The sequence below is a fragment of the Passer domesticus genome, chromosome 10, assembly GCF_036417665.1.
Source record: "Passer domesticus isolate bPasDom1 chromosome 10, bPasDom1.hap1, whole genome shotgun sequence".
Classification (NCBI taxonomy): Eukaryota; Metazoa; Chordata; class Aves; order Passeriformes; family Passeridae; genus Passer; species Passer domesticus.
Genome location: NC_087483.1, coordinates 30,175,186 through 30,192,340, shown reverse-complemented (window position 1 = coordinate 30,192,340; position 17,155 = coordinate 30,175,186). Strand labels below are relative to the sequence as shown.

Sequence of the window (17,155 nt, the reverse complement as noted above, 5' to 3'; positions counted from 1 at the left end):
CTTTTTTGCCAGAAGACTATTTTCTTTTCTTTCCATTGTATTATGCATGTTTCATTAAACTGCAGCAAACAGCAGTGCCCATGAGTTTCTTGTTTCCTTCTAAGAATATAAATGGTCAGTGTCTAATTTTGTCTTTGACTGATCTACCAAATGCATTACTGAGCTACTTCTTTAAGCATTTTCTCAGTATTCTAGCCAAAATTTATGTATTTCTAAGTGCCTTCACAAAGGCACAACACATAGAGGGCTCTTGTGCCCACAGCATTCTTTATGAGAAATAAAAGCAGCCAGGTTGGAAGCTGGAGTTTGAATTCATTGTGAGATCTGCCCTATGGTCTAAGTGTCTGAAATTACTCATTTGGGCACGTCCCTCCATCACAATGTGGCCCACAGGGACCCAGTCAACAGGGTCAAAATTGCTGGAGCCAGTGCTCTTGGTCCTTGTGAATTTTTTGAAGGAGGTTAACCAGCTGAGACTCCTCACATAATAGAGCAGAGGTCACTGTGACAATTCTAGCAACCAAAGACCCCATCCAGTCAGACATCCGTGTTAAATTCCATCTTGAGTTGGCTGGATCCAAAGCTCCCATCCATCACCAGCTGGAATATGTCAGCTATTAAATACATTGTTCTCACCCCTCTTGTCTCACTGAGCAGCAAGAATTAGGTAAGAACAAAACAGGAGCAAAAAGTAGGGCATGATACTGGATAATCTATCTACTAGCTTGTTTGTTTTATCTGCCTGAGGTTGGAAAGTCCTGGGTAATGGCAGTCCAAACCAATTTTGACTAATTAAAAATAGTTCCAAAGAGGTATTCATGAGGGATGGACATGCAGGGCCAGGAGTTGGACTCAGTGATCTTTTTGGATCCCTTTCAACTCAGCATATTCTGTGATTCTGATACTTCCGAGTCATATGGGCACTCAAATATTTGAAGCTACTTTGATGTCCTCCAGTGGAAGACAGCAGCTAAACATATTAGACAGCATAATTCTCATTTAACTACAAATGTAAGTACTGACCTATCAGAATTTTTAGAGCAAGTTTATGCCATTCAATTGCATGGCTTTTCTGAAGAGAACATATTTTCCCATTCAGGGTCACAGTTCATACAAACTCTGTTGCCTACCAACTAATTTATGGCTATGAAGCTTTCAAGTGTTTAATTGGAAATATCTTCTCTTCTGCTGTCATTATATTACATTGATAGAAGAGCTTCATACCAAATGCTTTCCATGAAAACAATTTCTAAATCAAATTATTTTTAATGTTGTGAGTTTTTCGCACATGAATAAGTACCTCAATTGAGATGTATAAAACCAATTAGACCCCTATTTATCTCTGCTTAGCAACTTGGCTCCACTAATTTCTTTGGTCACTGTGTTTCACTTTGGAGCTTACTCTATTCATACATTCTGATGATTGAATTACTCAACATTTATTTTAGAATGCATTTGTTTAGTAGTGCCCTTTCCAAACCACTTCCTTTTTATCTGATCCTGAAAGTCATGGAAAATTCCTTCACAAATACTATAATTGTCATAAAAAAGATGCATTAGTTACACTCTATGTGCTTGCATAACAAAAATTCTGAGCAATAAATAACGAATAATTGACAGAAAGAAGAAAAATTCATGGTTTTTTTCCCATTGTCATATTCAAACCTACATTGAGTGGAACATTTAATCACTAGCACAAATACACCTGGCTATTTGGCTTTTTCCTGCCCCCTCCCCACCTTGTCCCAAAAATGGTGACCATTTTCAACTTTAATTTCACTTTCTTAATGCACTGTCACTTAAGCTTAGGTTCTCTTTTATATCATATGGATAAATCCTACAATGACTCACTCTCTGCTGGGCAGAGGAGCATGTTCTTCATTAGATAGCCCCTTAATATATATATATATAATACATAAATCAAAAAAAGCAGTATTCAACACTGCACCACTTCAGTTAAACACATTACTGATGTTCAGAGTTTAAAAGTTTGGAGGGATAGAGTATCATAAGGCTGGCAGGATGACAAAAGGCAATCTTAAGGATAAAATGGATCTATATCATGACCAGCAGATGTTTGTGCTCATTTTTGACAACATAAACTATTTTGTTCCATATGATCCATGAGCGTAATTGTTAGGATTCTTACCAAGGTTTAACCCACCAAACTGCATTTTGAGCCAACTGCTTCTTGAGCTGCTTCTCAAGGAAGACGGACAATGGGTTATTTTAATATAAATTCTATACCCATATCTACATCTTAGGTATCTATCTATGCATATATATGTATATATTTATATGCAAATATTCTGCTTTGCATAGATTATATGCATATATTTTATATACATCAATGTATTGAATAGGCATCTATAAATCTAGTATCTATCAAATATATATTACTTATACATATGTACTATATAGATATTATTTTATGTACTACATTAATAACATACTATGCAATTTACTTATACATTACTTATTAATTATTTTCAGTTTATTTATTCAAAGTTCTTTATTTCTTTCCCTCCATCTTCTGTGTCAACCTGTGTTATTCATTGCCACTTGAACCATGAACAATCAGAAACAAAACACTGTCTGTATTTTTTATGAATTACAATTTAGCTGAGGAGAAGTCAACACAACTATGCATCATGGATTCATACCTCACTTATTTAGAACAAAGATGTCCTGTTGGATGTCTAATTTGTCACCTTAATCTTGCAGGTCAGTTGCTCTTATCTTCTTACCTCAGCCTGAATATCACATTCTGTTGGTGAGCATATTTCAAAGATATCTAATCTTGTTGATCTCATGGTACAGTGGGCATGATGATGAGGCGTGAAGAGGATAAAAATATCAGAAGGAACATTAATCTCCTCTTAATTTTCCAGTCAGTATTTTCCAGATGTTGTAAAGAACATTAATGTTTGATACCACACTGTGAATCATCATTATTGAACTAAAGAATGGGTCTGTGAAAAAAAAAAAATACAAAAACCCCAAGATATTTTCTCCTCCCTGGTGAAGGAAAGTATATACTTTATTGTCAGTGACAATGAGCTGTCAGGGAGTGTTCACGTGGCATAGGTCTCACTTCCTTTAACTCCAAAAACTTGCAGTCTTACCAGCTCTCAATAATTCATCATGAATCTCACAGTATTTGTAGCATCTCAATTCATAGAAATGCTCAGCTTTGGTTTCTGAAATAAAAGTGCTGAGGCTGTTTTGTTTAGCATCTTGTTCTTATTTTTTTCTTTCATGAAGTCTTACATATTCCCTAGATCTTGACATCCACTGCCTGAGTCAGTTCTCCTACATCTTTGGCTGGCAAGAATCTCTTACAGTGATGTCTCTCCAGGGGGTGCATCTACCTTTGGTGCTTTGATCAGCCCAGGAACCAGGAACCCACCACCCTGGGCAGATCACTCACAACCAGCACAGCACTATGAACACAGAGATTATATTCTCATGTGAGGTTTAGCTGCATCTCATCCCCTCTATTCTGCTAAGACAGGTCTTCTAAATTGTATTTTACCATTTTTCCTGTGAGCTGTTTATTTTTTTCTAAAAAAAAAAAAATAAAAAAAAAAGTTGAGCTATTTACATTTCTTTCCTGTTTCTCTGTTAGCATATTTTACTATTTTCTAATGTTGATATATCTGGATTAGTAAAACTTGAAGGATAACTTCTACCAAAATTGAGAGTAAATGACCTGCTTTATGTTCCTTTTTTTAAATTGGGATTTTTAAGGGCTTTAAAGAATTCTACTCCAGAGGGAGGATATTTTTAAGTTGTCTAATTGGTTAATATCAATAAAAACAAATATTACTGCCTTTGACCAATATCTGTGAAAATCCCCACAGGAGGAAATTCTGTTTCCAATCTCTATTTTGAGCTATTAAGCTCTATTCAGAAATTTAGACATTTTTCTGGAAACCTGGGCACACGTCGCCTTGCAGACTTGATGCCAACAACCCTTGTAAGTGCCACCTGGGAAAAAACCATTCCACTGCTGCATGAACAAACTGAAACATGCCAAATCATCTCAAAACAAACATCCAGGAATTGTTGCACAGTTAACTGTGCTTTTTTGCCTGGAGAATTCTTTCTTGTCTTTAATAAAAAAGGCAACCCAACTACTGTTTTTGGAAACTATTAGAAAAAAAGAAAATAACAATACTAAGGAAAGCTTAATTGGCTGCTTATTTCTACCTGAAGGACACTTTCTAGCAAAGTGTCAATTATTTATAACACAGCACTGATAAGAAAGATCAAGCAAGACTGAGCCCTCCTTGAGGTTGAACTTTCAGGAAAGTCTATCACAACTACCTTTGTTTCCAAAAAGTCTGCACCTTTTATCTTGTCTTACATTTAACTAATAAGATATTTGGTGTCAGAGGATCATTGTTTCTGTTTATGTAGCATGCAGCTCAGCAGGTCCAGAATAATCCTTTGCATTCCTGCTTTCTGTGGCAGTAATTTTTTCTGTTTGTCAATTCACTTATGGCCTGATAAATCCTAAGGCTGGGAATCACTGTTCATTAATAATAATAATTATGAAAACAGTAGAAATAATGCACTGAGACTGAATGATCTTGTTCCTTATGAAAAAAACACAGCAGAGCAAAAGAGGATTCTGGATTATGGTGAGTACCTACTACTATAGCAAAAATAATACTTCTAGGGATATCTGGATCTAAGAAAGCTGTAAAACAACCTCTTTTCTGTGGACTTCTAGATGTCACCTTTTAGAGGCAGAAGAACCACCGGTGTGTAGCTAATACACTACTAAGTTAAACGGAAATTAACCAAAGCAGTATAACTGCATTTGAAGCTGGAATCATATATTACTTAATTTTTTGTTGTGGTTCTGTAATAAGGAAAAGTGTATCTTGGAACCATGTAGAGAACAGCAAATTTACTATAACTGCCAGAGACAAGTGGGCATGAAAAATGATCAGTTCCTAAAAGCTTTTAAAGCAGCAATGCTTGTCCTTCTTGGCTTTATGAAGGTCATAAGTCTCTCCGGTATGATCTAAGAAATGCTATAACCAGGTTCACGTAAATGCAGCTGTGTCCTGAAACTGTGCTCAGAGAGACAAAATTCCTTTACAGAAATAGCCACTCAACTTTTATCTGCAGAAGACAATGTTCTACAGAGGACTTTTTCAGAGATGCAGCCAACTCCCAACCACAGTGCAGTGACAGAATGATCTATGGGAATTTTCCTGCCAGGAAAGCACTGTCCAAAACTAACATAAACTTAATTTATTACTTGCTTGGTTTATACATCTCTTTACTCTGTCTTCACTAGGTATACATAGATACACACACTAATATATCTCTGTATTTTGTATGTAGACATATATATATATAATATATGTACACATATGTACATGCATACACACACATATATAGATACACACATATATGTGTATATATATTACATTCTTAATTTATTTTAGATATTATCTAGGGCACCCTACTATCTGGTCCAAACAAAGGAACAGACAAATTTTTGCAACTCCCAGTAAAAGGAATGGCCAAGTTGGAGATATCTTCTCTCTCAAGGTCCTGGTCCTCCCCTGCCCCAGCTCAGTCCTGTGGCAGTGGTAAGTTAGCTGTGCTGGTCACAGCAGGAGGCAAAGCAGGAACGGAGGCTCCATCCAGCCCCAGCTGCATGGCTGGAGGAATTGGCAGAGCCGTAGGTGCCCAGATACTCCTGCTTGCTGGACATTCAGTGCTGTGCATCACCGTGATTCAGAGACACACCATGCAGCTTCTGCAAAGCCTAATGAAAGAGCATGGCAACTGAGAGGAGTGACTTTCCCTGATGGGTTCTTCTCTGCTTCCTTTGCCTTCTACCTGGTGAGCAGCATTAGAGCAGATACCCTGTACAGTGGCTGATGATCCTGTTCAGTGCTATTAGGAGTAGACTGTGGGCTCACCCTTTGCAATGCTATGTTATTCCACAGGAACAGTTGCCATCAAATATTTCCTAATTTTTTTATTTGGAACCATAGAAAAAAATAATATAAATTTGAAGAAAATAATGACCCTGGTTATGAACTTGCTGTTATTTTGCCTCAAGATATATTTTGAATCAATTTTAAAAAATTATCCTCCTTTAGGAAGGAACTCAACTTTCTCTGTTCTCTGCTGCCCCTTCCCAATAAAGAGTCTTCCTTTGTGATTGATGTTTCCCTGCCCTTTTCTCCAAAATGTTCTATGATGGAACATTCACAGCCTTTCTAAGCAATCTGTTCCAGGACATTTTCAGAGTCAGGGATCCTTATTATCCTTACTTTTTAAAGCACTTGTGTTGCAGTCAATACAAGATGAAATTCAGAATATGGCTTTGTCCAGCCAAGTTCTTGTGCTCAGTAGACACAAGGTCTGTATATAATGTTAAAGAAAAATTAAAACAAATAGGAACAGCAATACTTTTCCATCTAATTCTTGCATATCACTTTTCCCTTGATAGATTTCCAAGGACTTTATAAAAAAAGATGGTAATACTTTTCTGATAGATGGGGCAGGGCAGGCAACAATCAATGAAATTTGTACAATTCCTCCATTACTTCATCAGAGGGGAGATGAAGAGAACACAAGCATTTGCTTAAACACCATCTGCTTTCATACTTAATTCTTTTGTGAGAGTTTTGAAAATACTGCACTAAACAACCAAGGAAAGGTGAATTATAGTCATTCCAGGTAAAGAATATTATCCTAAGAACATGTATATCAAGATATACCTTTCCATCTACTTTAGTGAGACTCAGGTGAGATTCATAAACCTTAAAATGAGTATTTATAGTGCTGTTAGTATCCTGGAATAAAAACCTATTTACTCAATCATGAATAATGATATGAGCTCAACCTTTCAAAAAAATATGAAAAACAACTCCTTTTATCACCCACCATATTTATGCTAATACTTCAGTAAAGTTATGGAGTTTTGAAGTACTTTATACAGTCCCAAACTGAAGTTTGACAATTAACCTTTCAAAGGAATTCTGTAACAAGAAGCCTCAGAAAAATGTAATGGTAGCAATTTGAGTTCTGCAGTCTGGATAGCCTGGGATACAAAAAAAAAAAAAAAAAAAAAATCCAGGTTAACTCATCAATTCCAAAGGAACAACTGTTATTTCACATTTTGCCTTTGCTTTAAAGGTACAGTGATTCCTTATCATCACATACTTGCTGCAAGAAGGGATGGATTCATAATAATGTGCCATTTTTAGAGTGAGATATGAAACAAATCATCAGCATGCTGTCTCTTAGAAGATAGATTATTTCAATTTTAGACTAAAGGAAACTGGAATAGTGAAGATCCTGTGTCAGCTCAAGAAACTAGACAAGAAATTCTGGCTTCTTTATGTCCCATACTTAGAGATCTGAATTGAGCCTAGGATTTCTAGGTAGAATACAGAGTATAAATATATTTTTGTTTTACTGATAAAGATAGACCTTAAGGTTATTCTAAGGTCCCATATCTGATAATTTCCCATTATGTACAATCCTTATTTTCCCCATAACAGCTCACCACCCCAAATGTAGAGATTTGTTAAGTTCCACATCTGAGAGAGATTTAAGCCTGGCACTTACCTGAGTTTCACTTTTTCTACAATGTATTTGTAGAGAAATAGAGGCATCAAACGGAAGAAGCCTGTGGGAAACAACCCCAAAATTCCAGTTCCTAAATTTCATCTTTCCTCCATCTCTCCCTCACTCCTCTTTGTTTTCTGTAAGAAAAAAGATCTCTTATGGTGTGGTGAACCAAGGGTGCATCCCAGCATGCAGCTCAGTGAGAGAAGAGCTGTTCCATGGGCTTGGTTACAGAGCAGGTGAACTCTCCTATCCACTCACCTTTCAATCCATGCTCAAGAGAAGAAATGCACAATTGCAATGGTTACTCTGGGGTTAAAAGACATAAACCAGGAAGGAAAGCCATGTGTGTAGACCAGGCTAGAAAGCCACCTTAAAGTACAAGAAGACTCACAGACATCATAAAACAGCTTTTTTCTCCTTTTTTTTTTTTTTTTAAATTCACACTCTGCATCCAAGATATAAAATCTCAGTTGGAACCTGAAGCCAAATCCAAAACACAATAACAGGCACAGTTAGCTCAGGGGAAGTGTGAGAAACAAGAACAAAATCACACTCTGTGATGAGTATGGATTCACAAATCAATGGAGACGGGAAAGGAAACAACACCAGGCTCACTTTGTAAGGCTGTGCTCTGGTTTGACAACAGGGAAGCTGGCCTGTCAAACCATCATTAAGCCATTCCACCAGCTATAGTAAACTTTGAAGGATTACATACATGACATGCCACAGCACAACATTCAATTTAAAAAACCCCCACAAATGACAACAACAAAAACAAAAAACTCCACAATTTTCTGGTTGTTAACCCAACAGAAAGGAATTCCCAGCAGCTCTGATGAAGGAAGCACTGGGCAGCTAATCACAGATCTTCCCCAGCACACAGACATTTTTCAAAAGGATCAGTATGAAGAATTGCTTTGGAAACTCTGACAACATAGGAGAGCTGAGCTGTGAAGAAAAGCTGAAAAAATATTCACAGTTCAAGCCCCTCAATATTGCCTCTGAGCATATTTTCAAGGAAAGTCACAACCAGTGAATCCCTTGCTGTCCACAGGGACAGTTCAGGGCAGATGTAATGGGGACAGGACACCTTTCTGCACAAACTCATTCTAGAACCACCATCAAGTCTGCAGGTAAAATCTTCTTTTGCTCCTCTGTCCAAAGGCATAAGAGTTTTTCCAGGCTTTTCCACAGATCTCAGCCTCTGCACATGAAGTAAAGGTGGCAAACCTCCTTCTCTTGCCTTAGAAGAGCAAGACAATTCAAATTCACAGATGTGAATACACTTTTGCTGCATAACTACCCTCAGCCATAAGGAAGGCAGTGGAGCTCAGGCTCTTGGCAGACTTGCCTCTAAAGCTACAGAGAGAAGAAAAATACATATTTCTTTGGCTTCTTTAATATTTTCCTGGTATTGGTGCATGAAGTGACTAAGTGGAAAGGCAGTCATCATTCTATAAACATGGAGTACAACTAAGATATCTCAATGCCCTTTCTGATTAACAGAAAAACATTATTTGCAACTGCAGAGTTAAAAGTTCTTTAGAAGAATCTAAAGGCTAAATTTAAGACTTCAGGGACCCTTTTAGGTTCCTCCTTTTACATTATTGTCAGAGTTTCTTAGTATTTATTCAGAGAAACAGCCTCAAATTTCATTGAATTCCAAAAGCATTTGGGTGTCTCACACTTACCAACTCTTTTCAAAAGTATAAACCAAAGAAAAAAGAGAGAAAGAGGCAATTTGTCTAAATTTGTAGCAGTTCTATCCATACTAACACCCTGATTTTATTACTGGCAAAATATCTAAAGTTTGATGATTGATGACTAACTGAGATGAACATCAAATGCCAGTAATAGGAAGCACACTTAGCAGGGAGCTGCAAACATTTCTTAAGCTTACCTTTTAATCTTTGATATGCTCAGGTGTTGATATAAACTTGTCAGCAGTTTGACCAGTTCTTTTTTTTCCTAACCACAAGAGCCATAAATTTAATGATGTCTATAATGTACTCCCAATACCTCAGAGATGAGCAAACCTGCAGTTACAGCAGCAATAATAACGAAACAAAAAAGATTCTGACTCTCTCTTGTGAGGCCAGAAGTGCTGGGTAGTAAACATCAATTTACTCTTATATAAGGAATTTTATGACAAGGATGATAACTAAATATGTGCCTAATTTATACAAGTCACAAGTCAACAGGTGTTCACCCGTGCATACTTGTACATAGTACGAATACAAGTACTGCTCAAGACATGAGGAAGTTAAAAAAAAAAGAAAAAGTAAAATATATAGTTTCTTTTCATGTAGTTTCCCCTTCCCTGTTGTTGAGATAAACAAGAACTAGTGCTGAAGTTCAGATTTTGGAGCTCTCTGCATTGGGTTCTGAAGCAGCAGCTTGCATAAGAAAAAGCCCATTGTACGACCTCGCCAAGAATTATCTTGGTATGGGAATAAAGAGGAACATTGACACACGAAAAATGTGCACTGGGTTTGCTTTAGAGCTCACATAGCAGTTTACAGCAGCAGAAGGCCAAATGCTTAGAATTCAAGGCACCAACACTGTGCCTGATGAAATGAAAATTTCATGTTGGATAACTGCTCAAATGAGATAACTTGGTTTTATTTCTACTTTCTAGAGCATGCAGTCAGAGATGGCTGGTGCCCTCAGTGCAAGCTGTCACCAAAAATCAGCACATTAGGAAAATTTACCCTGGCATTGAGTTATTTCCTCAGATTAGAATAGGAAATCTGCTGGACCTGTAGGAATGGTAACCACCGTGGAGTAGATGAGCAGGTTGGGCTGTGATCACAGTGAGTATTGAAACACAATCACTCTGCACATGTTAAGAATACCTGTTTCCCTACTGTAGAAACACTTCCTTTTTGGGTTTTTTTTTTCCTTTTCCCCTTCTGGCTGTTTGACACACACCCAAAGAAAGAGCTTTACTGACTGAGAAGGGAAGGTCCCCAACTTCCAGCAGAAATCCCTGAAACCCAGTGTTAATGCTTTGAGTTTGCCTTACACATTTCAAAAGAGTTTTGACTGACAGAATACACACAAGCTGTTAAAATCTGCCTCCTGAAAAGGCTTAGAGCATATCAAAGCTATCTTCTTTGGTGTTTTGTATATAAATATATATCTCATGAACACAGGGAGACTGTTAACCCTCACACTTGGTTCAGTTGATCAGAAAGGCTCTTTTATCTCTTAGACATATTCTAAATGCTTTTATCATCAAGAAATGATTGCAATAGATACTTTGGTGAAAGCATGTCACCTGCTCCTTCCACACTTTGTTGCTTCAGTAATAAATACAAATTAACACCCAGATGAATGCAAAGCTATTAACAATTTTGACATTTCGAATACTGTGGCTCGTTTTACCTACATGAATCTGCTGCTCGAGTGTGGTAACTATTATCTCTTTTTCCCTTCACGACAGGATGGCTTATGTACATTACATAACACATTGCTGGAACCTGGCTAATTTGAAAGGATACAGTAGGATAAATTTCAGCGTGGCCTGAAGACAAGACATCCTGAATCCTACACGTTGAGCTATTGTCAATATTCACAGCTGAATCTCTCTGGCTATCTAGTATTTAATAGCTCTTTTAGCATCCTACATTTATCCATTCATTTTTCCCCACAATGTTCCCTGTGAGGTAAGTCATGGTCCTCAGACAGGAGAAAGAAATTACTAAGCTGTTTGGGCAGAGTACTTTTGAAAAGGGATCCATATTGTCCTAAAACAAGTCAGGTCTTTTAAACATTGTTCCCTTGTTAAAGGGACATCTAGAGATCAGAAACTATCATCCAATTTCTATTATAGCCAGTTTATGCCCATTTTTAACGATATTAACATGCCTGGTTTTCCACTGCCTTTGTGCCTTCTGAGTCTTCACCCTTTTTTTGCCAACCTCAATAAATTAAGCACGATTGGTCTCTGTGATGAAATAGCCATTTCTTCTTCATGATACCCCTAGCCTCAGGGAACTACACTGTCTTTGGAAGCTTGTTTGAGCCTGCAGAGACAATGCATGGAGCCAGCTGTACCCACACTGCAGGCAGGCTGGAGCCAATACACAGACTGCTCCAGATGGGAGCCACACTGTAGTGGTCTGGCTAATGACCAGTGAGGCACAGCACCTGAACTAACATGGTCACACACACCTTACCTGGAAGAGGAACTGAAGAAGCAGCCTGAGCCACTGGTGGTAATCTGCAGCAAAACAAACCAACATCCTTTCTACAGCACTAGGTCCTAACTTCCCTGGTTAATTTCTGTGGTTGATAACTTTAAAGTCAGATTAGATATGTTAATGGTTTATAATTGAACTTCAAACTTTTTTTTTTTGTTTTGTTATGGGGTTTTCATTTGCATGAATATATGACTAGAACTTGTTTCTGTATGTTAAAACCAAATCAAACCTGTACTTGTGCCCAGCAGTAGCATTTCAAAAACACAGAAATCACAGCCACATGTGGTCTCGTTCAGATCTCAACCCGGCAGAGATGATGTGCATCTCCTTGGGTAAGTCACCCACACAAACCTTTGCAAGGATTTAGGTACCTAATTCCCAAGAAATCCCTAGGGCACCTAACTTCCTGTGAGAATCTAGAATTAAATTAAAACAACTGTAAATCCTCCAGGTGTTAAAAATGAGGTAAATTTATTTTCTTTTACTGTTTTCATTGCTTTTTTATCCTCTCATATCCTAACATTTGTAGGACCAGGAAGTTTTGCTCCTGCATGTGGATGGAGTCTTATAGGAGAATCAAACTTTATCTCTGTTTCCTTATCTCTACTTCACAAAGCCTGTGGATCTTGCTTGCAAAAAAAAATTATTATTGTCAGTGTTTTACTGAGGAATGTGGGTTGCTGTGCCTTACCTGCAACGTGCTCTGACAGCACATCTTTCTCTGCACTATTGCATAGTTAAGAAATAACCATTCTTTGCCAATCCTTCTCTAACCCTGTTTCTCAAGGCACAGAAAATTCCTGTGATCATCTGACATTCATGTGCCCATCTGCCTTGACTGGCCATTTTCAACAAAATTGGTCACAGTTTTGAAGGTACAATGTTCCTACAAGATTAATGATAATATAAATGAGGGAGACTAAAAATAATTCTACTTTCTTTCTGAAATTCAATTATCTTTATCATGAGCATTGTCTCAATCATGTGTCAGGAATCTTAGACACACACCAGATTTCCAGTCAGGAAACCTCATTATGATAGGTCCTCCACAGATACATAAATGCCCCAGGCATTCTGCAATGTAAATGAAACCAATCTCACCTTCATGATATCAGAATGTCTCAATCTATTCTATTTTTAATTAGAACCAGAACTTGCAGATCCTGCTCTTCAAGAACAAAGAAAGTGAAACAAACATAAAAAATTCTATGAAGAGGTCTAGAAGAAAACAACCAACATTAGTAAATTCAGGAGGTTTGAAACAAAAGAAAACCAAAATAGGCTAGGCGAGAAAACCATTTATCCAGGCCAATCTTGCTAGAAAGGAAAGATCCAAAAGGCATTAATTCCACTTCTGTGTTATTATCCCCAAAATGCATCACTGCAATTTGGACATATAAAATGTCTTCAACAAGCTTGGAAAATAAAATGTTGACAAAGAAATATGTGTTATTAGTTTGAGCTGCTAGGTCACCCGCAGGACAGCAATACAACCTGGCTAATATAGCCAAAAAATAAGTGAGTGTAGCAGGGTGTAGTCAGAGCAGGAGAGGAAAAAAGGATCGCTAATGTAATGAAGAAGGACAGAAAATGAATACCAGGTTGAGAAGAAGCATGTTGGTGGAATAGGTGTGTCAAGAGAGATAGCTGCATAGTTCATCTAAATGACAATATGAATGTTCTCTCCTCGGGCTCTGTTTCTTTCTGTCTTGTATATTTTTTTTTTGTTGTTCTTGCTCTTGCTTACAGCAAATGGCTAGAAGGGAAGCAGTGTGAACCAATGATTACTATCTCACTAGTCTTAAGTCTTTAGGCTTGTCCCCTTTCCAGAGGCAACCTAGAAAGAAACAAATAATCAGTTTAGGGAATGTGGAAGCATGATGAAAGAAAAAGAAAGAAAGAAAGAAAGAAAGAAAGAAAGAAAGAAAGAAAGAAAGAAAGAAAGAAAGAAAGAAAGAAAGAAAGAAAGAAAGAAAGAAAGAAAGAAAGAAAGAAAGAAAGAAAGAAAGAAAGAAAGAAAGAAAGAAAGAAAGAAAGAAAGAAAGAAAGAAAGAAAGAAAGAAAGAAAGAAAGAAAGAAAGAAAGAAAGAAAGAAAGAAAGAAAGAAAGAAAGAAAGAAAGAAAGAAAGAAAGAAAGAAAGAAAGAAAGAAAGAAAGAAAGAAAGAAAGAAAGAAAGAAAGAAAAGGAGTAACGGGATGAATGTGGTTTTAATTTAAGCCTTGTAATTAGATTGTTTACAAGTTGAAATGTGTTATCTATTGGGCTGCAGGTGAACTCCAGCCATTACCACTTGATTACTGTTTTTTGCTAATTCTCAGTGACCTGAAACCTGTCTAAGGAATCATTCATATCTTATTTTTGCTCCATCAAACTTTACTGTGATGTTTTTTTAGCCAGAGCTGTGACAACAAGACGTAAACCTGAGAGGAATATGCAGGAAATCTACTGGTGGTTCCACTCAAGAGAAAAGTGTGCAGAAACATGGAAATAGCAGGATCCTCTGGGACTGGAAGGAGCCTAGAACACATGCTGGAAAAGTGAAGGTGTGCCTCAAACATTAATGTATCTTGACAGTGCCCCATCCCCAGCAGTTTCACAACTCAGTACCCAGAGCAGTCCTTTGGTGGTTTTAGAACTACAGATCGATAATAACTTCAGTGAATCCCTACAGCAGCTGAGAAGGTGCTGCCACTTCCAGAGTCATAGTCATAGGGAAACTTGGGCTGAAAGGGATCTCTGGAGAGATCTAGCTCAGCCTACAACTCCAGAAAAGTTGTCTTCAAAATTGTGGGTGCTGCAGCTGGCTCAGGGTGCATGTTTAGCTCAAAAAGAGCAATTGCAGCTGCAGTTTGTCAGGGTCAGGAAACACTGTAATATGTGCTCAACTCAGGCCTGTTTTGCACATAAGGATGCATGGATACAGCACATGCTGATGGTTCCCATATATTCCTCAAAGAAAATCAGGTGAGTCTTTCTAAGGTTCTTTAGTTTCCTCTTCCCAAGGCTGATCAAATTGGGGTGTTTTAAATGTAGGTTTTCTACTCTTCCATTGTCAGAGTTAAACTATAGTTGTAGGGATCCACAACTATAGTAGTGATGGATTTATTAGGATAATATTACCCCAAAAGCAGATAATATGAAAGGACTCTTGAGGGAATGAGTTGACTGTAAAAAAGGTTCAACAGTGATCCAAGATGCTGCAAAACCAAGGGATTCCTTGATAGGCTTTCAAATACTACAGAATAAGACTGCATTTTAGCACCCTGGAGCCTGAAAAAAACATCTAATTTCAGGAAAATGTGTCTTTGAGTTGCAGGATATTTTCTTTTCGTAAAGAACTGAAGATTCAGCTTATAAAACCAGAGAGCCGAATCCTAGGATATTCAAAGTGTGCTGAATGCTGACTGAACACTATTATCACTTAAATAGAAAGAACAGATTGACTGCTACTGAAAATCTCATCCCCAAATCCAACCAGAGTGTTTAATCTACCCCTCAAGTTCCAACACAAATTCACATTCTGATGGATATATTATACTGTCTAAATTTAATTGACCCAGAGTGTAAAATTTTATATTCCTCTGTAGTTTTAGCAACTTTCTTCTTAGAAACATTTTCATCACCTTCAGATTATTTCTATCCTTTCTCCACCCACTTCTATTTTTTAATTGTCTGCAAACAAGAGGCATTTGAAAACCCTCAACAGGATTTCTTGGAAGACATTAAGTACTATTGCAAAAACAAGCTGCACACTGTGCTAAAAAAAGCTGAGATCAAAACAAACACTTTCCTTTCAACACGATACAGTGAAAACAGGTAAAATATCTAGAGGGAGTGACAACATAAAATTACAAAATTTATCCATACTTAGAAGTTCCACTTCTTTGTATCCTCTCTTCCTCTCTGATTAGTTAGAAGTAGCTTATAGAAAACTTGGCTAGTAACTTAAGAAGGCAAGGTGAGGTTTGACAAATGTTTCTGTTAGGTTCTTGCTTAATTTTAAATTGTTGTTCCTAGATTTGCCTTTTTTTTTTTTTTTTTTTTTTGGTGCTTCGTCTTTCCCTTTTTCTCACAACACGACAAAAACTTAAAGTCTGAATTGATTCACAATGCCTGCATTACCTGCCTGCTGGGAAGTAGTAACTGCACATTGGCAAGATTACATTTACAACTTGGAAGCAAAAAAAAAAAAAAATCAGCTTGATATGATGAGTTGGCTTAGCAGTATTGGGGAGGAGAGAAAAGAAAAACTCTTTAAAATTGAAATTGCTCACCTGCTGCTGCTGACAGCCTCAAGCTTTAACGGTGATGAGTGCACAAATCCATCAGCAGCAACATGCTGCAAAAGCCTCTGCTAAAAACAGGGACTGTGCAGCAAGACATCCCATTCTGCCATTTATTTCCAAGCACATATTGGAACTGGAAAAAGTTCAGAGAGGAGAAGCAATGCTTAGCAAATATACAGAAATTCCTGTGGTTGAGGAAAGACATTGAAAACATGAGGACTGTGGAGAGTATGGGGAGTTAGGATGGCAACTCATGGTTCATCTCTTCATGAGTACAAGATACAGCATATGCTACACAAAGCTTCACATTGGCAAGTTCAAAACAAACAGAAAAATAAACCATACAGGAAAACCAGGAATTTTCTGCCCCTTAGGGTGTAGGAGACTCATAGAACATGAAGCTGGAGGATGTTGTAGATGCTAAGAGGTGATATGCATGGAACAATAAAGTAATTAAATTCATAACAGAGAACCCATCAACTATTATTATTGACATGGCATTTCAGACTGCACAGGGGGAAGTGTCATATGTGCTTGTGCTGTTCTCAATCTACTCTAGACATTTGTTTGTGACCAAAGCTAGAGACATGGCTAGAGGGAAATTTTTTTTTTAATGTGACCCACTGTATCTACTCTTACATTCAAGGAGGGTGGCCACAGCTAAAGTAGCATTGTCATTCATCTTGCCTGTGAAAAATGCCATCAGTGGCACAAACCACTACACTGAGAAACTAACAAATACTGAGATTAAACCCCCTCCTCCACCCCAGTGAGCTCAACCAAGAGTGAATCTGGTGATTTTTCTCATCACTGGCAAAGCAAGTTCAGAGATTTCTTTCTGTCATGCTTTCAAGTTGGCATGCAATCTCTCTGCTCCCTTTCAAATGACTTTTTAAAACATTTTTTGCAGCCCCTGTTTCCAGCCATTTGGCAACAGGGAACACCAGAGCTGGAGTGAAACACTTCTAATGGATTGGGAAGCATGGCTCTTACTGAGATTACAGGAGAAAGCTTTTTTTCTTTGTTTAGGGTTTTGTTTGTTTGGTTGCTTT

At 37.6% G+C, this 17,155-nt stretch overlaps 1 long non-coding RNA gene across 2 annotated transcripts in view; it reads right to left on the bottom strand.

The window, feature by feature from the left end:
- Positions 1–16,105: 16,105 nt before the first annotated feature.
- LOC135309069 (uncharacterized) overlaps positions 16,106–17,155 on the bottom strand; it is a 124,663-nt gene continuing 123,613 nt past the window's right edge. For both annotated transcript variants that reach the window (XR_010369373.1, XR_010369374.1), the window contains exon 5: positions 16,106–16,236. This is a non-coding gene — a long non-coding RNA (uncharacterized LOC135309069). The remainder of the gene's footprint in view (positions 16,237–17,155) is intronic.